At 38.8% G+C, this 26,956-nt stretch overlaps 1 protein-coding gene across 2 annotated transcripts in view; it reads right to left on the minus strand.

Annotated features, from left to right (window-relative positions):
• LOC112567669 (dopamine D2-like receptor) overlaps positions 1 to 26,956 on the minus strand; it is a 246,808-nt gene that overhangs the window by 179,433 nt on the left and 40,419 nt on the right. The window contains exon 1 of one of the 2 annotated variants that reach the window (XM_025244392.1): positions 20,165 to 22,024. The exons of the other annotated variant lie outside the window; for it this stretch is intronic. The gene's annotated coding sequence lies outside the window, so the exon portion shown is untranslated. Of the gene's footprint in view, positions 1 to 20,164; positions 22,025 to 26,956 lie in introns of those variants that run through there. 2 annotated transcript variants of the gene reach the window in all.

The raw sequence follows: 26,956 nt of genomic DNA on the forward strand, positions 1-26,956 counted from the left end.
GATTTATACAGACACACGTAAAGACATCCCTACAGACATTCTCATCCGCATTCAACGTACTGACACTCGAGGACATTCAGTCCTTTTGTTTGCATGAAGAATTCGCCCACCTGCAGCAAGTGTTTTTCCTCAAGATGATATTGTCTGTCGTGGTGAGCAGCAAGGTTTAGCGGTTATGTCCTCTGTCCTGGTGAGCTCGCATGCAATCTTACTGCAGGTGCAACACAAAAGTTCTATTTTCGCAATTGTTGGTGAGTCTTACATTTCCAATGCAATTCTACAAACTGGACTTTAAGCGTTCTCCACGACTTCATGAAAACAGTCGGCAAGGATAAATGTTTTGTTATCTATGAGACATCAAGAACATAAGTTCTTTGGTTGTGTCCCTTGTTACATGATAGCTTCTATGAGGCTGTGTATAACTTCTAAAGAAGCGGAGAGTACAGACAACAAAGAAAATATGAAGGTCGAGATTACGGCTCCAACACCAAAATGGCGACTTCGCGGTGGTGATCAAAGCAAATAGTTTATTCAAATATTCAAAACAATGCTAGAAGAGAACAGTTCTGTATAAGGCCCTAATTTAAACAATTTTAGGAAGATACTTTTAAGAAAATGAAATTTGGATACTTTGATTAATGTAGTATTCTTATTTCTTTCATTAGAATGTTGAGTGTTATTCAACCAGTTCACTTGCAACACTGAAGAAATAAATAAATGGGCAAATCTATTTTTATACATACATAAAAATGTACCTAAAACAAGGTTAAAACATAGGACGACAGCAACTCGGGAAGAGCAGCACTTCTATCATTACTATCATTACTAGAGGACAGAAAATGTTTTTTTTTTCCACCGTGTTGACCAGACATCGAAGCAGACAGAATTTTCCTGAATTCTAAACCTGTTTGCCAAACACAGGCAATGAACGAAGTGAGTCACTCAGAACAATTTCATCTATTTTTTAAGGAGAGAAACGCAGTCTTGGTGTATTGCGCTGTTTTGCTTGATGATGTTGCTTTGCTGGACCTGACTTTCTGGCATTTGATTTTCCTTTCAGCTGTCCATAGTTAAACACAGTCCACAGTGAACACAATGTCAAATGTGAACATGCTGTCCATAGTGAACATGCTGCAGACAATACAACAAAGCATGTCGTTGTTGTCCATCTTTTTGCTGTTGTTCACGAAAGGGAAAGTGTTTAGTACAGACTGTGCTGCAAAAACCAGTTTATGGAACTTTAACTTTTTTTTAAAATAAAGATGTATAAGTTTGTTGTTTATTATAAGTTTGTTATTTCTAATTGTGTGTGTAAAATGCAGAGTGAGGGGAAATACAATTGAGATTTAAAAAAGGGGAAGTAGAATTGGAAATCGGAAGGTGGAAGACAAGCGGACACCTACATTTCTCAAATGTAATTTATACTTTAAAAAATCTCTTCTTTTCAAAACTGTTTTACGCAAAGGATGGGTTTGATCAAGAATGTTCAGTGTCAATAAAAGAAAAATTCATAAGGCCACCGTGACATATGAAGATAGAATATCTCCCGGTCTGCACACCCTAGAGCCCAGAAAAGGACAAACATCAGTCGATATCACAGATCACAGATCGACCTGAGATTACGAGAGGATTTTCCATGTTCGGCGAACATTGCAGGACTTCGTAGCCGTGTGGCATCGCCACTAAAGATCGAAGGTACTATGATGATTTATGAAGCTCCAAAAACCGCATTGTCCTTTCTTAATCTCCTTTCTTTTCCTAGAGGATAAAAGTGGACTGTAAGAAATATTTCTAACACCATGCCGGTTTAATCTGTATAAAGATCGTTTATGATAGCTGCCAAGCCAATCTACCCGGCTGTTTGTCTGTAGAACTGCTCACATCATACAGTCGTACACCCATAAACTTTCTACGCTTCCTATTTTCTTTCCTTTTTTTCCTCCCTTTTCCTTTTATCATCTTCTTCTCACACTCTTTCTCTATATGTGTTCGTGTGTGTGTGTGTGTCTTTATCTCTCGACAATTACAGAGTTAGAAGCATTTCATTGTTAAATTTAAACGGTAGTTTAAGTAAGTAAGCAGCAATCCTAAATTAAAGATTTTTTAAATGAATTGAAGGAAATTAGGTTATAGAGGCAGGATTTTTATATTTTACATAAGTGACTTGTCAGATAGAGAGAGAGAGACGGAATGTATAGAATGACGAGGTACACGATTTAAAAATGTACAAATATCTACAAGTGATTTTTGTTCAAAAGCTTATTGGTTATTGGCATCAAGATTAAATGCAAATATGCTCACTAAAGTTTCAAGTCTTGAAACCCGTTTCTCATTTTTTCAAACATTTAAATTGACTTTCTCTTTATGTACATACCCGGCATCCGTTAAACACATGGGGTTTGTAATAATTTAATTCGTTTTGCTGTTTCCAACCACATCCTTCGGCACATTTTCAATCAATGATGTTGAAAATATCAATGCTCCATTATATTTATTTTCATTTAGGTTTTACGGAATTGGAACTGCACTAGGTTTTCTTCTGTCCAAGTTACAGTGACTTGAGACAGAGGTTTATTTATTAAAAAGAATCTGCTTTTTGTTTATCCTTAACATTCGCTTAGTATATCTATCAGTGTAACCAGTTACACTGAGGCTTTCACGGTTTGCTTACTTCAATTGATATCTGGTTGTTTAAGAAAGTATCTCTCGATACACTTGATACAACTGAGGCTGAACTTACTGTACAGTCAGTCGTTAGCTTTACAGTCAACCCAGTGGTTTGCGAAAGAATTAAAATAATATTGGGATTTCTTTTGCTGAATCTGTTACTGATTGGAAGGTCCTGCTTAAAATGAGGGCTATGATGTAAATGGAACTGGCTGATTCACAAATGAAGTTTGGAACCCGCAGTTTCATCTCTTGTATCCCAACTTGTGTAACAAAGGCCAAAGTTGTAGTCCGAATCACTCAGGTGCGGTCAGTATCATCAAGAAAAACATCTTCCTTATGGAATTTATTTTTATCTACAATGCGACTCTGTCTCTCACCGTGGACATGTTTCAGGTTCGTCCCTCAGTCCTGTTTGTTGCTAAACATCTGTGTAATGCTGCCTGGCGCCGACATCATCGAACTATCAACTTACCATGGGGGACGTTTGGGGAGGAAAAACAATTCTGTCCACACTTTAGAAAGATAATTTTACATAAATTGAAATCTCGTCATTTTCTTTATTCTTCCTGTCATGCCACATTGTGTGTGGTTGTACATGTGGCATGATTGTGTGTGTCTTCATATCCAAGTAAAATGTGCCCATGAGTACATCAGTAACGCTCAGCACTGAAGGGTAGCCGAGTTAGTATTGTGGCACATATCGGCAGAACAATAGCGTGCACGCGCATCAGAATAAAAATATCCCAAGCAGAAGGAGTCTTGGGCATCTCTTTCCTTCATTATCTATTATTGCAATATACCGACAAATTTTTCACAACAACAACTGACGCTCTTTAAATCGATTTCCGTTAAGAGTTTATTATTTAGACATGCACGTTACAAGCACACATGTTATTGAACAGCTCGTTCAAAGAGATCATAAAAAAGGGAAACAATTTTTCAACGCTGCTCTTCAGCTTGTCAATAAAGTAATGAATAGTTCAACGAAAGGAAACAAACACAACCTGTCCACAAATCGCCGCTTGCTTTTCAATGAAATTGGTTTTGAGTCAAGGGAAAAAACTTAAGTCGCTGGAACAGAGAGCGCAAGCAAAATTCATAATCAGATTCTATGGCACGTAAAGTTTACATTTCAACCTCGGCGATTCCCTCCCTCTGTTTTTCCTCTCCTTAAAAAAAAAAAGCCGCTGTGATTGTGCTTTTCTCTTTATTAAAAACAAACTTTGCACAGTAAATATTCGTTAGAACAGTTTGCTCAAAGGATGTGCTCCAGTTTTGTAGTTTTGTAGCGCGCTAGTATCCGCATCACAAAGATGCGCTCAATGTGCTCCACTCATGCAGCGGCAAAAATATGCGAACAGCGTGAGTATATGTCAATTAAAAAATTGCTAGTAGGAAAATCACCTCGGACTGTGCTCTTGCAAACATTAAAGAAAGCATCCCACAAAAGCTTTATAACCTATTTCAAAGGTCTGGGATGTATCTCCAGCCGAAATCTCTCAGTGTATTGGTTTGGGTCTTAACTAACATTTGCGCCTTTGTGGAAGTGATTTGGCATGATTGGGGAGTGTGTGTGTTCATGATTGTGTGTGTGGTTGTATATGTGGCATGATTGTGTGTGTGGTTGTATATGTGGCATGATTGTGTGTGTGTTGTATATGTGGCATGATTGTGTGTGTGGTTGTATATGTGGCATGATTGTGTGTGTGTAGCTGTGTATGTGGCATGATTGTGTGTGTGGCTGTGTATGCGGCATGATTGTGTGTGGTTGGGGAGTGTGTACATGCCTACCAGTGGGTCAAACTGCCTCTAGCCTAGATGTCTTCAATGAGTTAACGCACATACAGAACCCATATATAATCATTATATAGAAGTGTCAATAAGAACAGAAGTTCATAATGTTAAAAATACAATATGTTTTAAAAAGTAATACTTTTACAAGTTATTCTGGTAGATCCAGCAAGCTTGTTACGCTGGCTTTTCTTTTCAAGCAAGAAATGAAGGCCAAAGTTAACAAGAAGGGTGCAATTCAGCTGCTTACGAGAAATCCCTTAGGGTCTTAGCCAGCTGGTACACACGTGACCCAGCATTTGTTCTTGGCTCTGACCAGACTGCTATTCCAGGAGAAACCACACATGTGGTGCCTTGTCTCTGGCTGTGTGTCTGTGTGTTTTGAGGTGATGACTGTTATTAACTGCTGAACATAAATATCATGGTTCCAGCACACAACACCAAAATCCACACAGCTTAACGCTGGAAATAATGTGAACATTAGTCTGTCTCTTCAACTGCCTATTGTAAGGTAAAAGCAAAAAATATTAGAATTTTGGAAACGTACATAAACTCAACAACCTTTTTTATCACTTCAATCACTGTTTAGTCAATATTTTTACCGACTGATACATCACAACAGATGTTTGTATCTTTAGTAGGTTCGGGTAGTTTTTATTAAGATGAGGTATTTTGCTAGTTGAGCATCTTATCATAAAAATATTCATATGCACTAGACCACGTTTTTTCCCCAGAAGAATCTCTTTACCTGAGCTGTTAATCTTAAAATGTATGTATAAATACTGGTTCAATTCATTCTAGAAACACGTGGCCATAACTAAGCTTTCCCTTTTAAAACTAAATTTAAACACAAAATTACATAGGCAAATGCCGAAATACAAAGCCTAAATTAAAATCATAATGGAAACAGCTCCACTATCATCGAGAAATATTTTATCTTCCTTTTCCAGCATAATTATGAGGAACACATTTTAAACTCTTTGTTCTCAGAGTATGAGAGCATTTCGCTTGAGAGGCTCAGAGGCTGTTACAGTAGGTATGAAGTATGAAGGTTTGCTGCAAATTATTATAACTTCATTATACGCAGTGAGTACTGCTCCGTGCTACTGCAGTTACCAGTGAATGTAGGAGCAGATAATTGTAATGAGGTCTCACAGACATAAGCCCTCGTCCTCTGATAGGTAAGTAAGGATTATTATTTGTTACTAAATAAATTATAATTTTCTGTTGCAATACTTCACTATATTATCTGAAACTGCGTACCAAGCTTAGCGTTCTTGTAGGAAGCATTGTTAAAACTAACAAACCTGCTCAACACCACTCAACACCATCAACACCACTCAACACCATCAACACCACTCAACACCGTCCAGCCAGCATTGCCAGCTGCTGCGTCCTGTCAGGTCCCCTGGCGGGCCAGGTCTACTAACTGACCGGCTTCTCTGGCGATCGGCTAGTATCAGTGGAGGATGATTAAACTTGTCATTAACAAAAATGATTCATAATACGGAAAACTAAGATTCGTCATAGCGAATTTATTATAATGAAGAGTACATTGACAGTTACTGACATTCATTGCAGAAAATCAGAATAGAAATGAATAATATTATCTGCTTCGAAGTATCCAGATAAACACGCGTTATTATGAATGTGATACTTTGTTGCCAAATAGATGCCAATGCACAGATTAAGTATTTCAGAAAATCAATCGAAACAATGACACATTCAAGTAAGACAAAGGAGTACCAGTCCACTGATTATTGACATTATTTTGTGGAAATATGAGTTTTCATTATTTAATAGGTCTCTAGAATAAAAAAAAATCCATCAAAAACAAAATGGGAGATTCGAAATCTCATAATTTTAAGAGCAAATTGTGATAGAAACTGCACAATATCCCACAAAATCGAATTTGATTCTGTAATAGGTACTCAATTAGTTTACAACAATCATGGAAATTTCATAAAATGTTGTTTGATAGATTGCTTAAAAGAATTTTGTATCTTGAAACTCTGACTGAATACCCTCTCCCTTTTCCAGATACACGCCTTTAGAAAGAGGTGAGATGTTATGGTTTTTTTCCACCTAATATATCTAATAACATTATTCCAGCATTTACAATGTAAACTAATGCACGTGCAATTCTGATTCCTTGCTGTTGATCTAAGTAAATAGGGATATTTGTAGACCAGTATCTCAAGTTACGGAGATGGAAGAAAAATAATACCTTTATTTGGGAAAAAAAGTATCCTGCATTTAGCTTTATCCAGGTCTCAGAAACAGTGGCACCCCACTAAACCTTTAATGAGTCACTTTGATAGACTGTACCAAGCTCCTTATCCCCTCAACTGTGAGAGTTTTCTTATCCACGATGCTGTACAAACATATTAAATTAGTGTAATGAGCAGTTATTTATGATACAGAAATATAAGTAGTGAAAAAGGCAGATGTAAGAGACGTCAATAGCTTTTTAAAAAAGTGTGAACTAGCGCATACAGAAAACTACAGTTGTTATGGTCAGTCAAAGCAAAGGTAAGAAGAACATTTTTTAAAGTAGCCTGAAGCTACTTAAGGTGACACCTGGCCAAAGACTAAAATTTGTTTCATGTGTTTACAAGTTATTTTGCAGCACGTGATCACACAGCAAATCTTATCAGTTATCAGCAATCAATCAATCAATCAATCAATCAATCAATCAATCAATTGTATTCATTCCTTAAAACGCGACAAGTTGTGTAATGCCTATCAAGAGTTTGTGATAAAATAATCTTTCAAGGTAACATTACAACGGATTCCTCGTCACCTTCCTTCCAGAAGCAGCTTTGAAATTTAAATTTATATTACACACAAACTTGTCATTGTACACATGCATAGATGCATAAAAGCACTCAGAAGTGCATATTACTACTCATCAATATGAGGAATTTAATGCAGTCTTGATGCCGTTCACAAATCAGATCATAGCATGTCATGTAAGAGAGACAATGCCATCTCTGATAAATTTGCCTAAGAACACAGACTGGACGAGTAAAAAATCCAAAGTCACTAAGGATTATTGCCGTACGAGATCTTGTGGGACTTGAGTGTTGCCTGGCGACAGTTCACATCCGACATCATGCTTTCAGTCGCCAAACGAGATGCTCAACGACCGCCGCAAAGACGTGTTATCGCCAAGGCAACGGTAGTGAGCAGACTGACCCGGGCATGGGTCACAGTTTACCACGGAGACCGCATCAAAACTTTACACAGGCTTACAGATTTTGTAAAGTGAATTAAATATGCAACACTAGAGACCAAACAAAAGTACTTCTAAGAGAAAAGTCCCGATGCTCACTTTGTTGTCGTGTCACGTGTCCGTACAAACAACTGTGCTTCGTTGAGAAATGTGTGGTGAACTAAGCTTTGTGGGTTAGTAAACACATAGAGAAATGGGCATCCCTCCTTCTTTGAAAGAGTGTAGCAAGAGATGTATCCAAGATAATTAAACAAAAATGGAGCTTATCTGGACTTCAGTTTGGTGGATGTTACCTGAAACGAAACATTAATGCTTCCAACGATGGCAAATGGATGACGATTGGAAATTCTTCTAGAGTTAGGGTAATAATGACCGTAAGGTATGCAGCTGGGAGGGTTCTAGGTACAGAATCTAAAAGCATGTAAATGCTGCGATATCAATTGTAAAAAAAAACAAGACAATAAGACAGAAAGATACCAGAAATGAGAAGCGACACTTGCTGGGAAGTGAACTTTTACACACCATGTAGTCTAATGAAACGTGAGAATACAAATACAAATAAAGATATACAGGATGGAGTAGTAAATGTATTAGACATATTTATTAGAATAAAACCAAAACATACGGTAATAAAAATATTCAAAATCTTGAGTATGTAAATATAGAAATGTTACAGAAAAAATTTAAACTAAAACGAAAGGCAGCCATTAACGTGGGTGAGAGATCCCTTGACAGCGAAAACGGAACGACTTACAAAATCCGTGTACAGGTGGAGCATTATTATAAGAATGTCTTTAGAACAAATGAAAAAGAACAAGCTTACTAGGATATTAAAGCATTATATCTAATGTTAATCGTACCTAGAACTTCCATATTTCCCTAGTCATGTTTAAACGAGCAAAATGAGATTTCCTCACAGCAAAACTGAATTCTTCAGGCTTACTCCTAGTCACTCATGACTGAGTTTTGTGACAGCAAATCTTGTCACATTACAGCCGGACACTTGTTCATAACTGAACTCTTATGTTTATTTTGCTTTCAATTTATTTGTCAAGTATTTTCTTGCGTTTCTTGGCTTCAGTTAGGGTTAGTGAGAGGAATTGGACGGGGGAAGCCCCTGACAAATGAGTATCAAAAATCATAAAGAAAGTAAATTTTGCATGATTTACTCACACTTGCCGTTTACCATAAACCAGCGGTTCTCAACCTTTTACTTGTGACGCCCCCCTGACGAACAAAAGTACGTCCGCGCGCCCCCCTTAGCCAGCAATGTAAGCTAATTTCACTAATACCGGTATAAGAAACTTTAAAAAAAGACCACCTTCGCGCCCCCCTTGTAAGCACGTCGCCCCCCGCCCCCAGGGGGGGCTCGCCGCACAAGTTGAGAACCGCTGCCATACACAAAAGAAAACTATTTGTCTTAGAAGAACAGCACTCTTTATAAATGCTCTCCATAAGAGGAAGCGGACTGGTAGGCAAGGCTTGTTTGGCCAGCCAGCCAGTCAACACAGACTGACCACAAACAGAATCAGCACAGTAACAGCATTAGGCATACTACACTAAATTCTGCACACACTAAGACTAACACAAAGATTATTTACTCAGTTGAAAATACAATAACTGTCGACAATGTTTAGCTTATTTAAGCAATTTATATGAAACTGTGTTTAATGACGGATACTAATGGTATTTTAGTGCATGCAACTGATGTTGCTGTACATTTAATAATAACATGTTGTACATTTAATAGCAGCAGTCGATGCATGAGCATTTGCACAAATGCCATACAGTTTAGAAGTTATATTCACTTCCAAGCAATGTCTTCGTTCTCAGCCATGTGAACTAAAATCTACACGTTTGAAAATAATTTTACAGGCTAAGTGGTTATGATATTTTTTCAAGTATCACAAGCACAAAAAATGCATAAGGATATGAGGGGCACACACACAAATCAACAATTGGTTAGACATATACACTGATATCAAGTACTAGTTACCTTACAGTTTTTTTTCCTTTTGTCAAAATGAGCAAAATATTGTCATCAAGAAGGTATTATCAAACCAAGAGATGTTCAGATTCTTGTAAATGCAACAAATTATCCGAATAATCATTGAAAAGACTAAGGGTTGGTGCTAGTACGAAACTTTCGGCCTACAGAACTATTTCTGCCCATTCCATTTATTGTAGCCTGAAGCATTATTATTTCAAGCCAACGCCCCTATTGTTAAGCGCGAAGAAAAGGTGGTGACATCTCCAGAATGCTCCGACTAGTCATTTTGTAACTATCTTAAGATCCAGTCCAATCTTAATCTCCTCGCTTCGACACATTGGAACGACAACTGTCAATATGCTTCGTAAATTGCCGCCCCTTGCTGTCTGCCAAAATGCGATAATGATCATGTTGGGAGAAATAATGAAAGTTTGGTTGAAGGTCTTCCGTGTATTCTTTGTTGCAGGGGAATATTCGTAAAAAAAATAGTCTTGAAAAACTAAAGAAAATTAAAAAAATAAAAAGCAGACAGACAAAACTTGAGAACAAAGAATGATTGTGGGAGGGTGATAGACTTTCTCTGCTTTTTATTTTTATTTTTTCTTCTACTCTCTATGCACGTGCAATTCTCCCACTACTGTCCCATCAGCAATCGCTCAACATGCTGGTCTGAAAAAAACCAACGCTGGATAAAAAATAGAACTGCAGAGAAATGGAAGATAGAATATTAAAGTTAGACATCGATCTTTGCCACACAAAGACTACACGTATCAATACACCAGTATGAAACTTCCCCTGTCCAGCCCTCTTCACTGCACGCCTGTTTGATACAAGGACAGCCGGTCAGCAAGTACACAAATATTTTTAAATGGATTAAGATAAATTAGTCAAACATTTAGAAATTATTACATTTAGTTCGATGCCCGCTGATCTTCAGTGTATTCGATTATTTTTATGCTTAACACAGACATAATTGTAGCCAGATTTCTCCAGAGGGTTCATGTGCATGTGTCATGTTTGTCAAAATCAATAACAATAATTAACGTTACCTGAAATTCATTACCAGTAATACTTCCAACTGTCAGGCTAAGTTTCTGCACATTATTTCAGATGAAGCAATGACGTATGATATTGGCAAGTGTTTTCCTCCTAATTATTGGTACAATGGTGTGCTTGTGTGTTTAAATCTTTATGTTTATTTATCTGACGGTTAAGCGTTTACTGTTGTATGAGTGGATGTAATGTACCTAGTGCATGACTGTCTAAAGGATTACAATCAATTTTAAATATTCAATAGACATGTGGGCGCAAAAACGATCAACTATAGTTTACGTTTATATGCTCTCGACACAAAAAAAACTATCATTAACATTAAAAAGTCGATGCATTCTAATGAAATACTGATAAAAACAAACATTGGAACATTATCAATTATCTTCGGAGGATACAAGTGTGAACTGGTTTCTGTTTGCACACACATAAACTTTGGAACGACGTAGGAGTAGAAAAAACTGCGGATAGAAGGAAGGATGGAGCTTTGTTCACTGGTTATAGAGGGCGCTCTGCACACGAGAGACAGAAGCGCATATCTTTCATCACCAGGCAACAGCGCTGATTTCTCTCACTTCAGCGGAGAATAACTACAGGCGCTGCTTTAACAACCACTTCCAAGAACCTTCGCAGATGTGTGTCTCCTCGCGAATTTCTTTCGGATGGATATTTTGCAGACGAGGCCAGGAGAAGCAGGCTCTGTGTCTGTCGTCACAATCCGTCAGCTCAGCAGCACGTCAGCAGCGAGACGTAGCGGTGTCGTCTGCTGTCCCTTGCAGTCGCACGTTCCTAAGATTTCGGTGGCCACGAAATGGGTTTTCCATTCAGGGCAGGCACTGATTAATCTGCCAACAGCGCGCGAGACGTCCTATGATCGTTGTCACCTTTCTCTCCTGGACGCGATATAAAACCCCAGCCACCATCTCCAAGTTGATTTCCTTCAATTTCTTTCATTGATAGGGGGATAAACGAAAGCCATTTTGATTAACGAGCACATAATTTTGTGCCCTTCCATTTTTCGTCTCGGAGATTTATTGTTCTTGATACTCTCAAAGTGTGTATTATGATTGTTATGGCTCGCCATAAATGGGAGCGCCTTGAAGTCATTTCATTAAGTAGACGCTTAAAAAGAATCCCATAAAGCCGTTTTGCGAAATAATGCAACCACTAATGAAATGATTTTTCCAAGCTTGTCTGGGTCAGCCAGCCAGGTCTTTGTACCTCCGGGAAATTGTGCCACATAGACAAGGGCAGGGATTTGAGAAGCGGATAGAGGCCACGGCGAGTACATGCTCCACAGAAGAGGTGCAGAAAACGGTGTGAGAGAGGAAGAAAAATAATTGTAAACAAAGAGAAGCAAATTACTCAAAAACGAAACCGTTTCAAAGTTGGTAAGGATGATTCCTACCACTACCCTTGCTCCCTCCCTCTGCATTTCTTTCCCTGATCTTTATTTGTTTTATCTTCCATCTCTAACCTTCTAGTCTTTTTATTACTTCTTCCTTGCCCTCACATTTTCAGTCTTTGGCGTAAAACCTGTACCCTGTTCGCTCACTCACTTCTCACCTTTGCCTTTATCTTCATTAAGTCAGATCGCGGCTTTCTATATAAAGCTATTAAATGTCCGTCCAAAAGCCAAGCTAGAATCCCATGATGTACGAATCTGCTAACCAGAGGGCAGTGAAAATCAGTTCTTTATGTAAGCAGAACAACAAACAACAACAACAACACAAATCATTCATATTCGATCCACGAACCCCCATACAATCATAGTTCTGGCTTGCATATCGTTCTCACACAGCAGCGTTCAGAACTTCCGAAACAACCAACAGTCTCATTCTGTTGGTCCTGTATACAGGTACACAGAATCAGCGGCCCGATGGATGAAACTCAACAGGACATATTTGTCATTGCGTAGACTAGCAAACATATTGAGAAGTATTTGCCTTTGATTTAGTGTATGAATATTTTGGAGCAGGTGTATACAACACGATTCAAACTGAACTTGTCCTTCACTGGTTAACTGTCGCAAAAACAGAAGAGCGAGAAGGATAGCACACTCTCTGTATATAGAATTCAGAAAATAGCTAAAGTGATCTTTAGAAGCAATGATGATGATAATTTATATTTTTATTTTATTATTAAACATGAAAGGAGGGAATAGCTATGAACAACAATTGACCAAGAGAGGCAGATAATAGATGAAGCAATTTTCAAGAAGTATAACTGTAAACAAACAGATAATTAATTGTATATTTCTGCATTTCATATTGTAAAGTAAAGTATTCGTGTCTACTTCCCTCCAATTTCCCCATTGCACGAGAACAGAGCGTTTATCCTATCTTTTAATGTAATAAACATTCCACTTTTGCCATGAAGAAACAAACACTGTTTATTGTTACCTACAATGTGTCTGTTAGAGGTAGCTGGCCTCTTCATCTCTTCAAACAGACTGAGTATTATTTGGATGATATGAACATTTGTGAAGGAAGGAGCATGCCCAGGCATGGCTGTATCTTCATGTTTTATAAAAATGTAAATAGCAAGCAAAGGAGAGTTTGAAAGAATACATGGAACCCTTAATGACCATAAGACTCCTGCCCATTAACCACAACTCCAAAATTATTGCATGCACCTAGCCTCGTTAAAAAAAACATATTTCCGACATCTTAATTACATCTTTTGATCAATGTTCATACGCGCACTCAATAATTGTGTCATTTTTCGTGACACAAGGAGATATGCGCTCCTGTAATGATGCAGCCACTCTCTTTTAAATTGATCAACGCTGACTTCCCTTTGCTGCCTGGTCGTCAATCATTAGGCCAAGGTGAAAAAGCCAAAAGACTGGGAATAATTTAAATCGTCCCTGTGAAATTGACAGCTTTGCTTTGACTTCATTTCTGAGGACTGGAGCAGGGTACAGATGTGTCACCTTGTTTTCTTCTGTCCTTTTCTTCTTTCCGACTTCATTTACTTAAAAAAATGAAAATCATTATTGATTATTTCTTTTCAAACGTATACCGCCCGTCAGATGCAAAATGCCATCAAAGTTGCAAGAAGCAGCAATATGGATGGCACGAGTGAAATCAAAACAAATTTCAATGATTCATTCTGGGGTTAGCATCCTGCCCTCAGTATTATATTATTTTTTGACTCCATGCTTTTTGACTGCCAATAATAGATCGGATAATGATAACGATCTAGTTAACAAGAATAACATAGACATGTGTCAGATACAGCTATAAACCAAAGGTAAATCTACATATGATGTAATAAAGTGGAAAATAAATAGAGCTTTACACGCATTACCATCTTCTGCACGTCCTTTCTATGGACAGGAAACAGAACAACATCTTTAACATATCAACTAAGCCATCAGCCAAAGAATTAATCAAATAATGAAACAAACTATCAAGAAAAGTAAACGGACGAGAAAGGGCTGTATAGTTTAAGGCAAGTTGTTGCCATAGGGCTACATGGGGAAGTAAAGGGCAAGGTTTAGACTCATTAGTTATAAAGCGGTGTCCAGACCAGGTATTGCTGTAGTCCTTGGGCTGTAGTTATAAAGCAGAAGCAAAGGTACAGGATTTTCCGGTAGTTTATAGGTTAAAATACTAGCTTGTCACCACTACACTGGGAACCAAATCATCCTGAGTTTATATCTCATCGGGGTACATTCTCTGTATGTGACACCTGTTCTCAGGGCTGGCCATCGGAGTTTTCTTTGGGTACTCCTGATCGAACATTTCTTTCCTCTCTTAGTACCGAAGCAAGTAACCAAGCCCTAGGGTAACCTAAAGTAAACTAATACCGCTTCCTATACAAACAAGACGCCTTTCGCTCATAACTATGGTCTTAGAAAAAAAGGGGAAAAGATTGAAAAGAAAGAAAGAATAAATCACAACGTAAGAGAAAAAGTTGTGGTGATAGTAGTTCTTTACTTGAAACCTGTCTGTCCATTGTAAGAGAAGCCCAGTATTGGTCAGTATTTGAGGTGACCATCAAAAGATACCTACATACATTAAGCTGACAACAACAGTTTCGCGTAAAAAGATTTAACCACCGTACAGCAGCAAATAACCACTGCAGCTCACGGAGAACTTGCATGATATCCATTTCTTGGTTCTTACAGAAAAGATTGAGTGAACTCTCTTTTCCGTTAAGTTTCGGTGTACGCAAACGTTCGGGCTGTGTTGTACATAGGCACTGTTTATCACACACCTGAGCTAAGTACACAAAATATAGTTTAGCTGACTAGCGTTAACCATCCAGCTATGGCCAAGAGAGTTGTGCAGCTAGCCTCTGTGTGCATTAGACATTTCTTCTGACTCGTGCAGCAGGAAAGACACTGCAGAAAATTTTAAACAGGAGAAAAACTCATCAAGTGGGCATCAAAAGCCAAATCCACTAGTCTAACTAGTCTAGCACTAGTCTAACTAGTCTAACACTAGTCTAACGGCCTTTAGTGCGGCCCGATGGTGATAACTTCGCTGATACAAACTCCAGTCGTGAATTAGAGATTCGATTAGAACTGCTGGACCGCCTAGTCCCCTCAAAGTGTTAAAAGAACAACACAATTTCCGCCGGCTTTCAGATCAGAGACGTGCGGCGCGGCTTACACGGGGGATGGGAGGATGGGAGGATGAGAAACTAGGGGAGGCACAACTGGCCGCCTCATCAACCGACCATCTTTGTCAAAGGAGCCGCCACTCTGCAGTGTGATGGCCAGACGAAACCGTGTGACAGATCTGACTTCTACTTCTTTTAAAACACTCACACACCTACTTGCACTTAGGATGTATACCGTTATATACACGATAATGGACTGAGGATAATTAAAACACACAAGTGACCCCCCCCCCAACATACACATACACACTTTACTCCTTATCCTGCACGTGTTTGTGTATGTTTGTGCGCGAAGTGTGTGCATGCACTTGTGCGAGTGGTTCTGGTCTTGCTCTAGGTATTTTCTAAGCATCATTGCGAAAGAACACTCATAAAAGGCAAAATGAAGTAAAAAAAAGGAATTCGAGGGGGTGGGGGAGAAGAAAATGAGATAAAAAATCTACAAGCGCAAATAGACATTGACATGTATTGCTAAAAGACAATACAGAAAACAAATACTGTCCTTAATATACTAAAAGACTTAAAACAACTCACATCCAACACGGTCCTCAGGTCGTAGAATGAACGCTGAATTGAGTGTCAGCTGTGTAGCTACCCAAGTTGCTGTAAGGTCTGAGTAGCTGTTAGCAACATTCTCTCGTCCTTCTAATGTCCTGTTGTATATATAGATACTGCGCTTTGAGCCCGGCTGTTGCTGGGGAACAACGCACCATCACCATCATCATCTCACCCAACAGTGTGTCAGGAGTCACTCTTACCTTTTTCGTATACTTTATACCCTATTCATACTATTTGGAATTATTCGGGTTATTACCTTTGCTTTTGCTATTATCCATTCTTTCTGCTGGTTTTATTGACTACTAATATTGGCGATGGTTGTAACTTTACGTATATTTGCTACCTAACAATGTTTTATATCTCTACCATTAGGAACGGTTTATATTCCTTCTTTGGTATCCAGGAAACACAAACACCACAATCGATATGCTGTCAATCGTTTGCGGAATTAGTTCTGTCGGAACTACAAAGCAATAAACTTCGTGAACAAAGCACGCTTCGGCGACCTTTAGTCTCAGAAAAGATTATTCAAACGGATCCAGGTCACATGTTCAAGAGTTCAGTGCTGGCAAATAATACATCGATGTGACCTTTTCTTTCTCAGAGGAAAAATCCTTAAAGTCACACACCATATTTTCGTAATGTTTATTTGTAAAATATCTTGCACGCTGTTCGTCTGGAACACAGTCAATTCTGCGGGGAATAATTGAAAAGGGCGCCTCTAAAATAAACACCAAATCTGTTCTGCGTAAATAAACTAATTCCAATACTGATTAGTGCCTCCATGAATAGCCCAGTTTATCCAAAAACTCTCATGACTCGGGTAGACAGGCAAGCTAGAGATAGTGCCAGTCATGCTGTTCTCAATTTTAAATAAATTCCCGTTGTTTCCTTCTCGATTTTAAATAAACATCTGTCACCAAGCTTTAAAATCAGATGAACGAGATAGGCATTGTATTGCTCGTTCATACTGAAACTGGCAAGATAAACATTGTATTGCTTGTTCACATCGAGATTAGCGAGATAAAGTATTGCTGGTTCATGTGGAAACCTGCGAGAGTGTGTGAAAAGCTGACTCAGACAAGTAAAAGTGACTTGTGAGAAAATGACCATGGCAAAGGTTGAGAAATATTCTTACTGGTTAGGCTCACACCAACAGCCTTCGTAAAACCAATGGTAATGCTTATTTTAGAAATACATGAAGGTTAAAAAGAAGGAAAGGAAGAAAGAAGGAAGAAAACAATAAAAGTCAAAAAGATACAAGTCTATGAGATAAAGATATGGATAGGAAGACGATTGTTTGCGAAGACATCTCAGTCAAGGTAAGTAACTATGTATTTATAGGTAAAGCAAAAGACATCAGATTATTAAGAAATTACTTTCGTTGGCATGTAACTGGACCCAGGTACCTGACAAAAGTATGAAAACCACAAATGAAACAAAGAATGCACCAACAGAAAGTAAGTTGTAATAGAATGAACTGACGACAACCGTCCATTCACACTCAAATACACAGATAACTGCTTTATAGACACACACACAAGCCATTGCATTACAAGGTACACGGACTTTTCGCCGCTGGACGTTTCTGCGCTGGGCACTTCATTTCGGCATTTCACGCGGGACCTTTAGCCGAAGTCAAGTGTGGGACGCCCCTTAGCTCACACATTTCTCTCGCCATTGTATCAATGTATCAGTGAACTCTCTCTCACTATCCCTCCTCATGTGAACCGTTAGCTCACACATTTCTCTCGCCATTGTATCAATGTTTTTTCTCAAAGCTGTTGCGCATAATCTGTGACAATCAAAGTGAAGTCTGTGTGTAAAATTTGTTTGAAATAAAGAATTATTGTGTAATCTAGTAGTTACTTTCATTCTTTGAGAAGTAAGTAAGCTCTCTCTCTCTCTGACATAATGCGGCGAAACGTCCGGTCGGCAAAACGTCCGGCTCCGAAACGTCCGTCGGCAAAAAGTCCGCACACGGCATTACAAGGGGGTTGAGTGAGCTGACGCATGCACTTTGAACTGCAATCATGTATTTTGTCCTTCTTGTTGTTTGTAAGAACATTTTGTTTTACCGTCATGCTTTATTGTTTTATAAACATTGCTAAAATGCCAAAATTACATAATAAAGACCTGCGTGCCTCCAAATTTATAAATAAATGAAATCAATAAATAAATCGACATATGTGTTGACTGATGTTTTAGCCCGGGACTATTTCATGGCACTAATGAGTTGCAGCTAGCAATCGTTGCCTGTCCCTGGCAAGCACAAAAAATACTTGTTCGTAATCAGAGGTATTTCTTTGTTCCAACTCCTCAAATCGCACCCTTTGTATTCTGCTTTTCATTTGCCTATTCAAAACTGAGCTCGGGTGATTCTCACCACGCTGTTGTGTGCGCAGGTCTGAATCCATCCTGTTGCCGTGCACCACTGGCCCTGTTGGGGCTGATCCTATGATCAACTAAGTTGATGCTCAAAGAAAAACACGTCAGGTAACTCTCCAGAAAATCTTTTCCAGTTTTTTTTTTTTTTTTTTTTTTTTTTTTGTGGACTAAGTTTTTTTCGGCCTCGGCAGAATTCTGGCTGCTGATAACAGACATGTTGACGTGCTCCCAGTTTCATCAAAGTTGATCCAATTGGCAAACGATCGAAACTAATCCAATTCGTAAGTGGTCGATGCTGATCCAATTATTATGCAGCAGAGCTACATGTTTCTTAAGTCTCACGGATTTTGCCTTGTTTGTGTTTGATGTTCTTCTCTCTTTGATTCTTTTGTCGTTCTTTCCAACATCTCTTTCTTTCTGTTTATATTTGTGCGTATTATATTGATGGCAGATGTGAGTAGCGGAACTTTGCGCTGGTGTTGTGGATTACTGTAAGCTTATTGTATTCAAAGAGTGCTTTTAAACTAGTTGTAATTAAATTTAACGTTTTGCCTGTTAGAACCTTGAGATGCCTACAGTTCAGTACCCTTCCTCTGCAGTACTGGTCTTCCTTCCATCAAGCTAGTTTCACTGCCTTGCTGATAAGGCTATACCCAGTCAACAACGAGAATGGGTAGCTGATAAAGTAATGTGACTGGATCATAAAAGAGTGTAGTTTGGGCTCTAGATGATGTAATTTCGATTACTTTGAGAAGTAATTTGCAAATACTTAATACTCAAGCACAACTTTTTCCAATGGCCTAATATAAAACTTTATTCCTGGAGTGAGAAGATAGCTTATTAGGAATTCGGAGCAAACTAGACAAAGCATGTGCTGTAAATCTGACGTGGCATGTACAATATTGCAACATGGGTGGCAAATGCTGAATAATGTACAGGAGAACATATTTTTTTATATTTAAAACCGGTCTTTACGTATTTTAAAGAACTGTAGGGTGTATGAGGACACACATTAAGTCATAAGTCCAAGTTCTCTATCATATGGTGAGAGAATAATTAAACGTGTCCTAGAAATTCAAAATGTTAGGGGCCACGGGTGACTTTATAAGCTACTAAAATATTATTTACTTTCACACTTCTACTTTAAGGTCTCAATGATACAATTGTTATTATTCATTATTTACGCAGTAGTGGTATGTCTTCTTGATTAAAGTTAATTATGTTTGTAATATTCCTTCTAATATATTTCGCACCAGATTATTTGTCACGATATGTATAGCCCCGCATATAAATAAATACCATCATATGTCTGATCCGTGTTTCTTATGTATAGCCCCAGTGTATTACAAGGCGGTCTGGACAAGGCAACAAGCGCCCCCAGTTCACTGGAACAGCTATAACCGTTCACCCCATGTTCACTACACAGCACGAGCACTTATGTCTGTGCCCTGTCTCCCAGAAGCGTGTCTGAGAGGGAAATAAAACCTCCGAGAAGTTCACTCACCGTACAACCATCAAGACTTGATTCTATAATGAAGACTGGTTGTTCATGTCTTTCACAGAGCCAGCAGCTCGTCCAGAGAGAAAGGACGTGTAACAAACAAGCAAGATCTGAACCCATAATCCCAAGCTGCAAGTATGAATCGCCTTTAGCATAACGACAAAACTAACTGTTCATATTTAATCATATATGTGAAAACAGTTGAATGTATGTAGTCTACGTCTAAAAATATCCCCCTGACCCAGCAACAATCAGGTGCCTTTCAAACCATGCATTTCTCATACGTTAAAATGAATGGAAAAGCCACAATAAAGAAAAGAAAATAGAGAAACACAACTGTATGTATTACCTGGTGTCGCATTCTTGAGGCCCTGTCCTCGCCTTACTTTAGCAGCAGAAATTTCATCATCCTGAACGCTCTGTAAATTGTGTAAGATCGTGATGATTCTCTTCCTACCGGAAGTTCAAAGTGTGTCACTGGTTGACAAAAGTACTTGTCTTGCTCGCTGTCATTATTTAAATCATCCAATTATAATCTTCTGCCACAACTCCTGTTTTCGACAGTCTCCGTCAGCAAGAACCTCGTTGTATCAACGCACAGGGTAAACAAATGAGTAGCTGAAGCAGTTTATTCAGTTTGTTAGGTGTGATGTCAATCAAAGGATTACTAATTTGCTGCTTAGGACCACATTAACGACAGTCTGTCTTAGACACGTGCTCAGCTTGTTGACCGGGTGAAGTCCTGTGTATTCTGGAAAACTGTCCCGGAGATGGATGCTCGGGGTAGAAGGGTAGGTTACCACATCAAGAGCAGCTTCATCGTTGCGACGAGGATTGAACTCTCTGTCCCCACTCTTCATGCTACCTGTACACTACCGATCATGTCAACTAATATCTTTTTCTTGAAGATTTCACAGACTGAATGAGTTCTAATGTTCTGAAGATCTTCACAGTCTGTAAGTTTTATTCATGTCAGGATAGGTCAAAAGATTAAAGAACTAGAACTGCAACCAGCTAAAGACCATGTAAAATGTTTCCCGACAATTGTGTCCACCTGTCTCCTTAAAAAGTAATCTAAAATATTTAAATACAGTTGTGCTTGTTACCTTTGCGCTTTAAAGTCTTCATTTCCGAATGTGAGTGCCGAGTTCTACTGGACTGTGTATAGACTGATCATCAGGTCAAAGTCCATTGCAGTAAAGTATGTCACCACAACATGGTTTTTTTCATGATGCTATAGGAAGCAGAACTCGTGTCATAAACATATTTTCGCAAAGTGAAAGTGTCCACATAAAGAAAACATATCAAGAACACTGGTTACTACACCTGGTCAATACACCGCCAATTTCAATTCATCACGTCCCACGTCCCAGGAGAGACGAAAACAGTTCTACATGTTTTTAAGTCAATAAGAGCACACACAGCTCGCCATGAAAAGTTTGTTCCTTCAAATCATAAATGATGATTCAGGCAGAAAGCGTGTAATGTCGAACAATCTGCTCACATCCGCAACATTATCATCACCCTCTACTTCATTCTGAATGGGAAATAAGCGACTTCAAATTTTTTTCCACGCCGAAGCAACTACAAGTGTGACATAAAGAAGGTTGTTTTACTTGAGAGCGATGGCACTAATTTCAGTCAACAGTCATTGGCAAGAATTATCTTGCTGACGAAGGAAGCACGATTGCGTTTTAAAGATGATGTAGAGATTCCTCAGAGCTAGTCAAACCACTTCCTTTATACGCCTAGGGATGGATTGCAGCTTCTCTGTGACGAAAAATAATCAAAAGCACGGCAGAGCAAGAGCCCTCTGCCCGTCTACCAACCGTTTGCAAGGAAATCGATGACGTGCACTTGGACTTTGGTGAACGAGAAAGAAGTGAACAACGCTAGCGAGCCAAGCGCTTTTTCGCTGCGAGGCATTGTGGTGCTCCCACCTCCCCCTGTCCCTCTGTTTGTCCTGGAAGGAAGCCCCTGGTACAACACTTGAGCTGCTGCAAACTTTCGCCTAACAGAAATTTTGACCGTCCTTTAGGAATCTCTTTGGAGACGTCATGCTTATGTTTTTGTAATGTAAGAAATTCAGAGACAGATCGAGGAAAAGAAAGAAAAAGAGAGAGGAAGGACGGGACAAAAGGGGAGAAGAAAATTAACTAAGACAAATGCATCATATAGGTATATATGATGCACACATACATCCACATAGCCTTTCTATATCTCAATCTTTCCATTTCATTCTTCACTTCTCTCTCCACATTTGTTTTTCACTCTCGCCCTCTTTCTTTTTACCTACAAACACAGACATGCACTCTAACACACGCAAACGAACACATGTAAGTAAGGTGTAAGAAAGTATATGTAAAACTGTAAAGAAAGAGAAACAGAGGTTAAAAAAAATGTGAGAAAAAGACATTTTTCGTTTTGCAGAGTCACCAGGATCGAAGGTTTTTTCCCGACAAAAATGTAGGCAACCGATTCATGGATCGTAGATACGTAATTTTTACACATTTCTCTGCAGCATAGACCGTCAACAAAAGGAAAAACAAACAAAATAGTCATAAATATTTATTGAACTGCCAAAGGTAAGGTAGAGCTAGGCAAATAGTGATTACACCAGCACACAAACAAGACTTGCACTTCTTTTACTCCCTGTAAGCTGTTGGTTACAAACTACATTACGTATGCGAGTTCGTATTTATTTGTTTGTAAGTCACTGTTTAAAGACAAGGTTCAACGCTCGATGTCGGCGTGGACAGAGCCACTCGGGAAAAATTGCAACATCAAAACGTGAATAATTGAGAGCAAAGAATCTATGGTTATTATTGTTTAATAAACTCTCGGTAAAATATTTTTAAAAAAGATTCTTACTCCATTATTTTTGTCTGTGTATACCTATGAAGGAGATCGTGAAATGTCGCCAGAGGTATTTGTTTGGAGTTTCTCATAAGATATAAATAGAATATGTCTCTCTTCTGTTGGTCACTACTCCTACAATATCTCCACAAACGTCTCGTGTCTGTTACCGGCCGATGAGTAAGCAGACACTAATTACAGGCGCCCGGTAGTATAGTAGTAATATACTGTAGTGAGAGGCTCTGGGTTCAAATCTCGTCTCGGACAACTCTCTGCGTGTGACATCTGTTCGCAGGATGGGGTTGGGAGTTTTTTCCCGGGTACCCCGGTTTCCTCCCCCTCCTCCCTCTCCCCACATTGTGCGAAATCACCTCAAGGTGGAGCACTTTGCTACTAAATCAACAAACCAACAATCTGCTTTTCACGTTTGCTTAGAAACTGTTTATAAAGATGGGGTTTTTTTAAACAAAGGAGTTTAACAGAGATATTTGTTGATTGGCGGTCATCTTAGTGATAGGTCTAAGATAAGCTACAAACGACAGTAAACGAAAGATCGGTCCCGTTACTCTCATTCTCAACATCTTTCCCTATACTCCCTCGAGGTAGATTGTTCACTGTCTATGCCTAGTACACAAGTACTGAGGGTGTATTAGCAAAGCGCCTCTCTGGATATGAAAACAAATGTTACTGTCAGTGTTCAATGGCGTCTCCCGCCCGCGCACAGCTTCGCAAGTGGGAATCAAATGGGAAATTCATCCTCCATGGTCAAGGGAATCAAATAAATGCACGAAAATGTAAATCACAAATAGAAAAAATGTAGGAAGGGCTTAGTACTGAATAGCGAATGGTTACAAATAAAAAATATAATTAGTTATCTGTATAAAGGAATTAAATTTTCAAACGTTCAAACCGTGCCAGAAGAACAGGTTTTTTAAACGAACAAGGAAGGCAGCTGAACAGGTTTTCTAATAAACAAGCTAGATCACATTCAGATTGTTAAATATTAACAAGACGAACAATTTTGTGTGCTTTCTTCAATATATTTTTTGTTGTCTTTAAAATATTGTCATTCATTAATATTGTCTTTAGGTTTTATTTTTGTTTACAGATAATCAACTAGCCTTGCCTTTTGTCGCGTCTTCATCCTATCTAGCTGAACATTCCTGGCTACCCACTGAGGCACGTACCCAATAACTATTCAAACGAATGTATTTATACCATTTATTGACAGTTTATATTTTATATTTTTTCTATGCCTGGGTATAACTAATTAACATTTCTTTTCTATTCACCCTGATATCTAACGAGCTACTCAAAGAAGCCAGTGTAATACAACTTTTGTGTTACGGTCACATCACAAGTTGTAAAGGTAAATGCATATCTTTACTGTGAAGTAGTTCGATGTGTAGGATAGCAGGATAACAGGATTCAGTACCGTGTTGGTGGAATGCCATATTTGTTTAAAGAGTGAGACTGTCTTGGCAAATGCAGCGTTCGCGAAGGCAGCAAACCCTCTCCGACAAACAGAACAATTCTACAGATGAGCGTCCAGTGCTCTGCTCTTCACGTGCAGTCACAAAAACACACAATAATCCCAGGAATGAACCCATCCTCATCCAGGCGCGAATCAACATGGCAGAGTCGACCTCATTCTCATTTGTCAAACCGATCGTCAGTCTCTTTTCCAAAGAAGGAATGAAGGAAACATATGAACAAGGAGCTAGAAACCAAGTATATTGTTGCTTCCTACTTTCTTCTCCTCTCCTCCTAATTTTTCATCTTGCATTGACAATGTCTAACCACATATAATTAATCTATATATATAATCAAACACGCACGAGAGACCCTTGATAATCTTCATCCAACATAATCAAGATCTTCCGGTTTTTTAACAGAATATTTTAAAAAGGTCCATAATAACTAACAACACTAATGTCGATTTCACAGTATCTCATCATAGTCATTAAACGGCACATTAAAACCAGAAAAATTAAATCTCGCTGAAACAGAAGCTCAGTTAAGTTTTTTATTATTATTCCTTACAAATAGGCTGTATATTAAATTTCTTGTATTTAAAATAACAAAAATATGCAAAACATGACAATCTTTACAAACTGTCAACAGAGGGAAAAATTACCCCCACCCAATACGTTACACTGCCCACCTAATAATTTATGAATATCTTTCCCTCCTCTTCCCTCCCCACCTCGTCAGTGAAGACAATTAGATATGAAATGCTGTTAGATTCATACTCTGTGCATATCCCTCTACACGTAGGTCTTGAGATAGTTTACTCTATAACAATGGCATTGTTCACGTATCACACAAGTACCTATCAGTTGCCTCTTAACTCAGAATTTTTCTCCCAAAATATCGTAAGGTAAAGGTCCCCAGAATGTTTCAAACACTGTTTTGCATTCAAAGCTGAAGTGTTAAGGGGTTTTTTAAGAAAAAAAGACATCTTGTTCTCCCTGAGGCAGTCCTGGAGAAGACATTTATTTCTTTACCGTCAAATCTCTCCCACTCCTACATTTTTCTCTTTCTCGAGCCAGCGTGCGTATTGATTTGCATCCCATTCACGTGTGTCCTTCCCCAACCCCCTCTTGTACTTAACCTCTTCCTCATCTCACAAACTGTCCGCATGTGTCAACCGCATCCTCATTACTACTTTGTCTTCCTCAATATCACTACGTCATCCCATCTTGTCCACCGTCGTCATTGCGACTGTCAGTAGGAGGATTACATTGAAACCCATATGGGCGGTGGTGGCGGTGGTGGTAGTGGTAGGCGTGTTTTAATTATGTCCGTCGACTTTTTTGACAGTTCGGAGATCGAAGTTTTGTGGATTCAGTCGATACCTCCCGAACTACTTGCTGTCCGTTCCGATTAGACAGCAACGTGTGTGGTCAAGCACGGTCACGCAATGTCGAGCTCGTCTACAAGTACTGACACTATTCAGTAATACATAATCCAACGCCCTCGGAATTAGCCAAGCTCGGCAAAGCACCCTGAGAAGTAGATGTAGAATGTCATTTCCACGGTTTTTCTGTAATTTTTTTCCACCCACACTCACAGACATGTAGACTAAAACCGGCATCTTTTGTATGCACATTCTTTATTACATATTACATTATTATCTTTTCGATAATGTGACTTAAGTTCCTATAGTCTAGCCTTGTCGAGACAAAAGAGAGGTGTGTAGTTTTGCTTTTTGTATTTGTTTGGGTTTTTTTTCTTACAATATGTGCAATCTATAGGAATAGGTAAAGAATTATTATGAGAAAAATTATTTAAATTTAAATCATTTCATTCAAGCAAAAGGCAGTCCGAACTTCCCCTTCATCACAAGTATAATCTCGATTACTTTTGTCTGCTGTGAAGAGAACACAAGCAAGTTGCCAAGTATAGGGTTAAGGGTGCTTTCAAGAAAGCTCAGGTAGAAGATGTAGCTGAGGTGGTTGCACTAGCTCCTTCTTGACACCTCTATCATGATCTTCTCGCTGTGGCATAACAGTCATTACATTCACTGGTGGAAACATTTAGAAGGTCCAAGTCTGCTTTTCTTCCGAACATCTTTTCGAATTTCTTGTAATATCATCTGTAGAAGCTGAGACAATTAAAATGCTAAAGAAGATACACCATCATCTTAAAGTTAGGTGTCTGTGTTGGAATGTGTGCACCTAACTTTTACAGTTGTTGTATTTTCATGGCATTATCAAACATTATGAGGCTGTGCGAGTTTTTGCCCTATTTGTTGACCCTGCCATATCTGGATATACCGGAGAATAATTTCTAGCAAATTTGTGACAGATCCTTGATTTTCTTTTCTGAAACCTGTGAGAACAATGTACCGATAGCGTGAGAAAAACGTGCAAGCTAAAGGTGCAACTATACGTGCCACTTATGTATGGTCCAGAACATAGCTACACCCTATTATCATTGCTTCAGTATCGTGTGTCCGCCCACAGAAATTTGTGTTCTCTAGGGTTACTTTGACACGGTATTTTCGGTAATTTCATTCAGATTTGGGAAAAATGCCTCCAGCAACAGAACAGACCGTGTGGTAACAAACGACCTGCAGGGCGTGAGATTACACCTCTTCCATTGCTAATACTAGCATGCGTGCAAGCCATCACCACTCACAGTTGCTTTAAAATGTCGCTTTAAGCAATTTTCACAGAGAGCAGCGAAGCCTTTCAGTGAAAGATTCACACAAAAGTTTTTCGAATACCAGTTATTAGTAATCGTCGTCTACTAATGTGTTTCCTTTGTTTTATGCTGCGAT

This window comes from Pomacea canaliculata, linkage group LG7, assembly GCF_003073045.1.
Source record: "Pomacea canaliculata isolate SZHN2017 linkage group LG7, ASM307304v1, whole genome shotgun sequence".
NCBI classification, from domain to species: domain Eukaryota; kingdom Metazoa; phylum Mollusca; class Gastropoda; order Architaenioglossa; family Ampullariidae; genus Pomacea; species Pomacea canaliculata.